At 36.2% G+C, this 11,116-nt stretch overlaps 1 protein-coding gene across 1 annotated transcript in view; it reads right to left on the reverse strand.

The window, feature by feature from the left end:
- Positions 1–11,116, reverse strand: part of LOC116415746 — a 36,969-nt gene extending 25,853 nt beyond the window's left edge. Inside the window, exon 1 of the mRNA XM_031920877.1 lies at positions 10,740–11,116. The gene's annotated coding sequence lies outside the window, so the exon portion shown is untranslated. The remainder of the gene's footprint in view (positions 1–10,739) is intronic.

The raw sequence follows: 11,116 nt of genomic DNA on the forward strand, positions 1-11,116 counted from the left end.
CTGAGTATTTTTTTTTTTCATTAGTTGGGAATATGTTTAAATGTAGCTTATCGAGTCATAAATCAATGTTTCAGCACGAATGCTCAAATCACACCCAAGTCTGAAAAGTATTGAGTACTTTATGTAATTTAAAAATTTTAATTATTATTTTTAAAATTGTCCTCAAACCCGCTCGCGCATGTGCGCACACTCGTTACTTTCCTGGCAAGCTACTTCCACACTTGCTCTTCTCTCGCTTTGCTCGGGCGAAAAACTCCGCGAGTGTGGGAAACGTCTACTTTGTGCACTCGTATCGTAATGTACTATCCCTACTGAAAAAAATTGCGCGATTAGTCGTGCGATTATTCGCGCGATTCATCTAAAATAAACTTTTCAATAAAATAAAATTGTTCAAAATGCAAAATTATTAAGCGGGGATGGTCAATTTGGGTGTTACCATCCGGATGGTAACACCTATACTGGCCACCCCGCTAACTAATTTTGCATTTTAAACAATTTTATTTTATTTGAAAATTTGTTTTAGATGAATCGCGCGATTCGTTCCGCGGTTAATCGTGCGACACATCTGGATGGTAATACCCAAATTGGCCACCCCGCTTAATAATTTTGCATTTTGAACAATTTTATTTTATTAAAAAGTTTATTTTCGATGGATCGCGCGATTAGTCACGCGATTAATCGTGCACTAATCGCGTCGAAAAAAAGTTCATTAACTTAATGCGATTAAGCACGCGAATAATCGCGCGAGTAAGCACGCGAATAATCGCGCGAGTAAGCACGCGAATAATCGCGCGAGTAAGCGCGCAATTTTTTTCAGTAGGGATTTCCGAACCCGCACGCAAAACTTAAGCAAATCATTAGCGTAGGCAAAAGAATTACCCTATGCTAGTACCCTATGCTAAATAGCGTGCAGAAAATGGGCACTTTTGGCACAAAACTTGTGTGCACGAACTTTACGTACCTTTTTTGGAAGAATAGTGTACTATACTTGTGTGCACGTAGATCATCTAGCACTCACTTTGCTCGTTGCAAACATTGTAATTATTTCCTCCGAAACCTGTGTAGGTTGTCTCTATCGAATTATCGCTTTATTAGCTTGGTACATATATCCATACAAACGCATCTTCTTATTCTTTTTCTTTAGCGGAACAACTCAAGAAACCCACGGCGTTGGCATGGTCACTTCCTCTTAATATCCTTGAGCAGCCTAAGTGGAAATGAAAATTGTGCAATACTGTTCCAAGCTGTGCCACATTGTGCTACATATATGCCTATTCTACATATATACCTATTGTGCTATATATATATATATATATATATATATATATATATATATATATACAGGGTGACCCAATTTAAACGGGCACCGCTCATAACTCGTCAGGGACAGCCACAATCGAAAAAATGGTAGAGACCAAAGTTGTAGGATATCGAAGGGGCAACCCGATGGTGACCTTGGATTTGACCTTGAACGCGTTTTTCAAGGTCATTTGAAGGTCAACTTTGGATTTTTAAATAGGAACCCCATTCTTTTATTGCGGGAATGGAAAGAGCGGTAAATTTTACGTTCAGAATGGTATGTTCGGTTGCGGCACTGAAGGTCATCGCAAGGTCATGCAGCCAGAATGAAACCCCGCCTACGTAATTCCTCTAGCAACGCCAAATTAAAAAAATAATATTTTTGGCGGAAGGCCGAGTGTGAGACTCTTTCGGCAATTTTCGGAGGCTATTTTTATTTTTGCAAATCGAAAGTTCGGGCGGCAGGTACGGCGCGGGGCCGGGGCGCCTGCTTGAAAATCATTCGTGAGTTAAGCGTCGTAGGGGAAGGTTCGACGGAGTCGCGGTGGCAAGACTGAGCGCGGGACTTATTTTAAAAGGCTTATTTCGGGAGCCATTTTTATTTTTCGCACATCAGGAGTTCGGGTAGGTAGGTGGCGACCACCTAGAGGAGTCATTCGCAAGTTAACCGTCGGAAGGGATCACTCGGGGAATAGCGAGACTTATGTTTGGACGCTAGCGAGGGCTCATTTGCGTCTTGGCCGCTGGACAGAGAACATCTAAGAAGGGATTTCATCTCGGATACAAAGTAAAAGTAAAGTTTGAAAAAAAATAATTTGACCTTGAAATGACCTTGTAGGACTGGCTCAAATTCGAGGTCACAATTCTCCCCCCCCCCCTATACAACAACTTTGGTCTCTACCACTTTTTTTTAATTTGGCGTTGCTAGAGGAATTACGTAGGCGGGGTTTCATTCTGGCTGCATGACCTTGCGATGACCTTCAGTGCCGCAACCGAACATACCATTCTGAACGTAAAATTTACCGCTCTTTCCATTCCCGCAATAAAAGAATGGGGTTCCTATTTAAAAATCCAAAGTTGACCTTCAAATGACCTTGAAAAACGCGTTCAAGGTCAAATCCAAGATCACCATCGGGTTGCCCCTTCGATATCCTACAACTTTGGTCTCTACCATTTTTTCGATTGTGGCTGTCCCTGACGAGTTATGAGCGGTGCCCGTTTAAATTGGGTCACCCTATATATATACTATATTTAACACTGCTTAGACTAAATTTTTGAAATAATAAACTTTCCCACACTTTTTGTATTAAGCTTAAATCACTCCTTTTTATAAAGCACTTGCATCATCACAATATATTATTGCAGAGCCCGTATCCTGTAAGCCTGTAGACAGTTGTGGCTTGTCGTTGTCGACCACTGCTTTGTCGTGTCGTCTACAAAATTTGTGCTAACCTGCAAATGCACCTTAAAATTGTGTGTTACGACACAACACGTCTGTACTCCGCGTCACTACCTTCCGCAGTTCCTTGCGCGCGATCTTCCCTACTTCCACTAACGGGTCGGTGCTATGAGCTGAACGCCTATAAGTAGCAATTGCGGTCAGGTGCGAACATCAGTCGTCTCCTGGCCACGGCCCGGTTCAGACATTTTGAGTTTTGACACTCCAGACGCCTATACCACGGATCAACTTTTAACAGGGAGACAATAGCAGCAAAGACTTCGTACAGCCGTTTATTTTTGGAGTCGAGCAAGACGATCGACCAGCTATAACATCAACTTTGGACGCTCCTACTCTACTCACACTACGTCAAGACAATCAGGACCCTCTTTAAGATTCGTGCTCTGGTGTCTTCAGAATTTCCGAACAGAACACGCCTGGTGCGTGACGATTAATCAAACTCAAAGGTCCTCCGAATCGACTACCTGGTTGACCTCGTCCTAGGCAGTCATACTAAGGGTCCTCGAGCTATCTCAGTTTCCCTTGAACGCAAACAGCTGGGTGTCTTAGTAATGCAACATGCAATAACCGCACTACCCCCTTGTCTCCTAACGTAGGCTTGCTACAGCTACCGAAATTTCCTTCGTTAAAACGACCCATCAAACTTAACACTACGGCGCTACAGACTCGATTTTTCATTGCAAGCTTTATTTAAAAAGTTTAAATAAGTAGAATTGGATTTTAAGGTTGGCGCTGTAATCGCGTGAGTACGCGTAAACATCTATTCGTTTATCCAAGATTTTAGAAAAACTAAAAGTCCGATCGAAATTTCCCTTAGCTGAATTATTGATTAAACCTAATACTAGAGCGCTATAAGCTTGGTTTTTCATTACAAGCTTAATTTTGAAAGTTGTATACAATAAAAAAACAGTATTTTTAGCGACGACATCCCCTTAATCACTTATTCAGTGCCAAAAAGAATTACGATTTTTTGCTTCCTCCTAGAGAAAGCTTTGTAATAGTAAAATTTTCAATTTCACTTAAACTTCGTAGAAACGCATTTGAAGGTTTTTAAAGTTTGAATCATTAGTTTTTAGAAAATATGTGTGTGTTTTTTTTATGTGGCGTAGGCAGAGCAAGCTCTGCACAAGTGGCCCTCCGACACCGGATCCCCACAGGTACTATAGTTGAAAAATACTTCCGTAGGGTCCGTCGAATAGCCGTTTTTAGTTTCTCCTTTGAAGTTTGACATTTCCATACATCCCCCATCCACCAAGGTGATTAGAGGTTCAGGATCAAACTCGTCTTCTTCATTCTGCATCGTCCTACCGTCTTCTTCATTTTGCATCGTCCAGCCGTCTGCTTTCTGCAGCATCGTCGGATCGTCTACTTTGAGCAGCATCGACCGGTCATCCTCTGGACAGACTCAATCCCGACACCTACCTTCCTCTGCATCGGGCAGAGGAGTGAGAGCTCAACTCAGTTACCTACGTTCCTCAGCATCGGTCTGAGGAGCACTTAGAGGTACTCAACCCTAGCTCCTACGTTCCTCTGCATCGGGCAGGGAAGTGAGAGCTCAACTCTGTGACCTACGTTCCTCTGCATCAGTCCAAAGAGCGTTTCTTATCTATTACCTGGCGGCCTTCGTCTAGCAACAGTTTTACTCAGCTGTTTCGCCTTGTCCTTTCCTTCTATTCTCTTTGTCATTTCTAACCTTCTTGAGAATGGTCCTTACGTAGTTGTTTACTGCGCATCAGCCATCTTTCGATGCTAGCATAGCTGTCATCATTGACTCAGGGGTCACCCTAGTCTGAAAGTAATGCTCGAGTTCTTCTCGTTCCATTTCGTATCGCGAACAGTTACAGAAGACATGCTCCGCATCTTCGCTTGCTTCCAAACATACTGGGCAATTTAGATTATCTTCTATCTTGAAGCGGTGTATGTAGCCTCAAAAGCGCCCATATCTGCTCAAAAACTGCGTAAGGTAGTAATTCTTCCCCGTGTCGTCTATTGTTTCACCAACAATACGCGGTATGAGGTGGTGCGTCTATCGCCCCTTTCCACTAGATTCCCATCGTCTTTGCCACTCAGCTAGGGTTTGTTCCTTTGCGGATTTTCAAACTTCCTTTTGAGTATTGTCACCACGCCGGCTTTCTTCGTGTATATTCTTTCGTTCTATTGCTAGAAGGTCAATAGGCGGCATACTTGAGATAACGCACACTGCATCTTCTGATACTGTTCGGTAGGCAGAAGCGACCCGCAATGCACCGCCCATATTGGGGCACTGTATAACATAATCGATGTAGTTACACTGGCTAGGAGTAACCTTCGACTCTGCGTTGGCCCACCTACATTTGGCATTAGTCACGATAGTGTAGCACCGACTTTTGCTGCCTTATTGCTCACCCTTCGAGATGCTGCTTGAACATTAGTCTGGCATCCATGGTGATTCCCAGGTACCTAATAGTCGGCTGCGAGTCTATTTCGTGTCCGTCTACTGTCAGTGTTAATGTCTCTATTTTCTTCCTACTAGATATAAGGATAGCCTCCGCTTTATGGCGAGCAAGATCAAGTCCAGTCTGCTTTAGCCAATCATGGAATATACCTGCTGCCTCGATAGCGATTTCCGTCACCTCTTCCTTTTGCTTTGCTACTACCACTACTGCAATGTCATCTGCAAACACTACAACCGATGACCCTTCGGGTAGCTGTAGTCTAAGTACTCCATCGTACATAATGTTCCACAATAATGGGCCAAGCACAGACCTTTGTGGGACCCGTCCGGTTACTTGATAGATTTTCATGCTGCTCATGTGTCATACAAGAGGGTTCTGTCTTTTAGGTAGTCAGACATAATCCTTCTTATACAGGGTGACCCAATTTAAACGGGCACCGCTCATAACTCGTCAGGGACAGCCACAATCGAAAAAATGGTAGAGACGAAAGTTGTAGGATATCGAAGGGGCAACCCGATGGTGAACTTGGATTTGACCTTGAACGCGTTTTTCAAGGTCATTTGAAGGTCAACTTTGGATTTTTAAATATGAACCCCATTCTTTTATTGCGGGAATGGAAAGAGCGGTAAATTTTACGTTCAGAATGGTATGTTCGGTTGCGGCACTGAAGGTCATCTCAATGTCCTGCAGCCAGAATGAAACCCCGCCTACATAATTCCTCTAGCAACGCCAAATTAAAAAAAAGTGGTAGAGACCAAAGTTGTTGTATAGGGGGGGGGGGGAGAATTGTGCATATATCTACAAGGCATGGTACTGGGACAATTTTGAATTCGGAACGCTAACTTCGGGGATTTTTGTAACTTTCTGGGACGTCCCAGAAAATTTCTATCCGTAACGCAATGTTCCGGGATCCCAGAAGTATTATCGTGCAATTATATAGGATCCCAGAAGTATTGTCTTGTAATTATCTGGGATCCCAGAAGTATTGTCGTGTAATTATCTGGGATCCCAGAAGTGTCGTCCTGTAATTATATGGGATCCCTGAAAAATGTCATCATATCCCAGAAGAATAATTTTTTGTTTATCTGGGTTTGTATAACATTTTATCTGAGACAGTCAATAACAGTCCTTATATTATCTGCAATACATATAAAGGAACCTTCCAAGTCCAACTTACTAAATGCTATTCTTATTCCTTGTGATGTGCCAAGATATTCTAAAGTCTATATACTTAGTCTGTATCATACATACGAGTTCGGACAAAAGTGGAAAAACATAAGGTGAAGGTATGTAAATTTATAACATTGTTATTATAGAAAATTGTACTTAATAAATATTTTTTTCTCCAAGAGCTATATGCTTTTAGCTTTGCTTTTTTTTCAAATTAAATAATAGATATAAACTTCCTTTATATCGTTATCGCAACACGTGCTTGTGGGTTCCATGTTTTTTAAGTTTAAATAAATTTATGTATGTGTGTATGTACATAATAATTAAATAAAATGATTTCTCGTGGATGGTTTCTATTTCTCTTAAATTGTTATTGTAAAGCTATGCTATCAAAGTATATTAAGTTTTTTTTTTAATTTAAAATTATAAATAAAAAAATTATAACGATTGTTTTAATCATCGTATATATCTCTCTCGGAGATCGCATATTGTCAATAAAAATATATTAATGTTAAATTTTTATCAATCTTTTAGGTTTTAAACTCACAATAACCCAGTCACTATTAACTTTTTCAAAAACCTTTCTTTTTAATTACTTAAGTCTTTAATTGTATATATCTATGAAAGGTTTCTGAAAACTCATGTTTACATTGTTACGATACTTATATTGTTTTTCAGAATATCAGTTTTCAAGTCTGATAAGTATTAACATGGAGGAGGACCATATAAATTTCCCAAAAAGAGAGAGTAAAAAGAACTCTAACGAAAGTTATAACGATCAGTTATCAGATAAGGATGATGCAAACAATTGCTTCAGGTTTTTAAATAATCATGAGAGTTTACTTGATGCTCTATCAGACATATCTGATCAAGCTAGTCCGAGTATGGCAGACTTTATGGCATTCAAACTGAAACTAATTCATTTATAGGTGAGTCGATTTATTGTATGTTATCTCTATTTAATTAAATTATTCATAGTTATTGGGTCCCAACTTTTAAATACATTCGCTGTCCTTGAGCATTTACTTTGATTTGCTTAGCTTGAAATACCTGGGGCCTTATTGTATAAGCGTGTCGGTGAAAGAAAAAAAATACAGTAACATACACCAGTGTGTCGTTCAAATTCATGTAAATTTTTTTTTTTTTTTTGCCCTTATTGCTTTTCTCACTTGCGACTTCTAATAATTTTAGAGTGACTTATAAACTTGTGTCATTATATGTGCCCCGCTAAAATAACTTATTAAATCCGATTTAAAAGGTAATAGGTTTTAATTGGAATTCTTAATCGGAAATTATGCAATTAAAACTAATTTAATCGATTTAAATCTATTTAATCAAATTATCAATTTTAGTTGGTTATAATCAGATTTAATCAGTTTCGATTTTCAAATAAAATTATATATTTGTTGAAAAATACAACTGATTGAATCCGATTAAAACCAACTAAAATTGATAATTTGATTAAATAGATTTAAATCGATTAAATTGGTTATAATTACATAATTTTCTATTAAGATTTTCAATTAAAATCTATTAACTTTTGAATCGGATTTAATAAGTTATTTTTACCAGGATATGTCTTTGTGGGTTTTTATCGGTGTTGTGAAATTACTAATTTGATAAAGCTATTCAATCTAATTACCTACTCTAAATAATGTAATTTTGCGTAATTTTACTTCACTGAGAATATAGTCGATATATAAACTATTAGTAGTTGTTCTACTCTGAGAATAGGTTATACTAAAAAACTATTTCTAGAGTAGTAATTTCACATAACATCCTGAGATACGCAAGACCTGAGAATTAAGAGCTGGTTCAAGAGCATAAGTGACTCTTGATTATAATTTTGAGCAAAACTGAAAAGATGTGTGAAGCTTCGTGCGGTATGCACTAAACAGTTTTTATTAAGTTATATCCGGATGAAAGTATATATAATATTATTTATATTCTTGGACAAATTACAAAAACCAGTTTGTTACGTTTAATATTAGAATAAAACAATAAATTAATGTCAAAATGTCAATTCCGTCCCCGGTCCAAAATTGATATTTTGATATAAACCACATACCATATGTTAAATAAACAATTAAACCGTATCTCAACACCGACATCTTGAAAAATAGACTGAATTTATCATTTCAATTATTTAAAAACAGTTAATCAGTACATCATGCTTGCACATACTTTCATATATGAGAGTATTCATGCCCTGTCGAAAAAATTGATGTGGCCATAAATGGTGTTATTATCCTTATGGTACTTCCATTTATGGCCAAATCAAATACTTATATTTATATTTAATATATTTAAAATAGTCAGTCCCAAATCAGTACATATTTTTAATATGTATTAGCAGGCAAATTACATGTTTTTAGTACGTACTAAAGATACGTACAAAAAATATGTATTTATTTTCAACAGGGTGTGTAGGGTTAAGTTGCAAACTTAATAGGCGCCTTAAAAATGATGTTTATCCTTCAAAAAACATTCTTGATGAATTAATAGGGTGCATATTCATCAATTTCTAAAAATTTTCAAATAATGTTAATGTAGAGCAGGATCATTGACGCAAAAAGTAAGGTTATGTGAACAAATCATAGTGGGGAAAATATTCTACCGATATTTTCTCTAGAATTCATGTCTGATTTAGCGTGGTTTTCGTCTAGATTCTAACCTGGAAACTTGGTAAATTGAAAAAATCTCGGTAGCTTTCAGCTGATAATCGTGTCAAAACGTCAACTGATTATTACGTGATTTCAGCTTAATATTTTTATTAAAGCTGATAGTTATAAATATGTGTTTATATCCCAAGCGGAAATGATCTTCTATAATAAAAGTTTTAAAAAGTTTATAACTAATAATATCAGATTATAAAGTCAGGAAATGAGACTTTTCTAAAAGTTAATTAAAACTGTCAAAATTAGTTAGAAATATTTATATACTTTTATAAGTTATTTGGGTCGTAGTAAAAATGTGATTCTTTGATCAGTAAAAAAAAGTAAATAACTGTTAGATACTATTATAAATTTTTAATAATTTTTACTAATTATTACTAATTGAAAATAATAATTATTTGTATTTTGAAATTTTCGTATTAATAAAATTTTTTTCTTCACAAAAGTAAATATTTATAAAACATTTAAAACTAAAATTATTTATTATAATTAAATAAAAAAATGTATAAATGATAATATTTTTTTATAGATTGATTTTATGGTTACGCGGCGTAACCCAAAAATGTAAATAAAAGTTTATAACTGTTGTAACCTTTTTTTGATTATTTATAATAGAATAATACTGTTGATAAGTTTTATAAACTATTATTATAGTCTCAAATCCTACTTTTATTAGCAGTTATAAACTTTTTTTAAAAATTATTAAAAAATATATATTATTATAATTAATTATTCGCAAAGTTTTATTTCCGCTTGGGATGAGATAAAATGTTGAAGATAATTAGGTGATAATCATCAAAATTTTGTAACCCTTAATATATTTATTCTAAGTTGTTTAAAATAAGTAAAATTTATAAAATTCACATAATGAGGGTCAATGCTGGTGTTACAATCAGGATGATAACACGAAAACTCTGGCTGTCAGCTCCAACATTATTATTTTTTAACTTCGTTTTCGTGTTATCATCCTGATGGTAACACCAGTATTGACCCTCATTATGTGAATTTTATAAACTTTACTTATTTTAAACAACTTAGAATAAATATATTAACATTTTATCTCATATAAACACATATTTATAACTATCAGCTTTAATAAAATTATTAAGCTGAAATCACATAATACTCAGCTGACGTTTTGGCACAATTATCAGCTAATTATCAGCTGATTATCAGTTGATTATCAATTGATTGTCATCTGATTTTTTTCAGTAGGGAACAGCCGCTACCGGAGTAACACAGTAAAAATTACCGGACTTTACAGCAAAAACGGCAGGGTTTTATTTTCAGTGTAGGCCCAATAATTCATTTGAGATTACACATGATAAATTGATTTTATAAATACGAAAATTTTTCTTTTTTTTTGTATTTTTGTTACGTAATTTGAACATGTACTTTGATCATATACTTTTGTTACATGCTTAACAAATAAGTGGCAGTCCCAATTTGGTAAATGCCGAAATACATATTTTTGCTGTACGAAAAAAATATATACAAAAATTATGAAAGAAAAATACGTATTTATTTTCAACAGAGATTATTACTTGATAACAATTAATATATTTTACTAAAATAATCGAATGTTAATCTTGTAATAATAAATAAAATATGTAAAGGCGTGTATGAAGCAATTAGTAGTGTCCTTATAACAAAGAGGCATCAGGATCTTTGCTATAAGATTCAAATTGTCCTTATACTTACACGTCCTTGTATGTTTTTTGATGTGTAACATCTTATGGCGCGCCTGGCGGGTAACAACGACGGTCGGTGTCGTGATGCATGATGCGAAAGCTTCGGGAAGCTTCGCAACTACTCGGCTCGTTCCATCGCTTAGGCTCCGCCACTGGCTCTCTCTCTCTCTCTCTCTCTCTCTCTCTCTCTCTCTCTCTCTCTCTCTCTCGCCGGTGAGACGCACAGTGATATATTTGAGACAATTTACTTCAAAAATCAGCTGACTGCTCAATTTTAGACCAATCTTTATAATTTTTTTTTAAATACTCGTAATGGACAATACTTTTACATATCACTGCTACTTTTACTGATTATTCGAAAAAAACTATCCTAGGAGATAAGAATTT

The sequence above is a fragment of the Nasonia vitripennis genome (assembly GCF_009193385.2).
Source record: "Nasonia vitripennis strain AsymCx chromosome 1 unlocalized genomic scaffold, Nvit_psr_1.1 chr1_random0005, whole genome shotgun sequence".
NCBI lineage: Eukaryota > Metazoa > Arthropoda > Insecta > Hymenoptera > Pteromalidae > Nasonia > Nasonia vitripennis.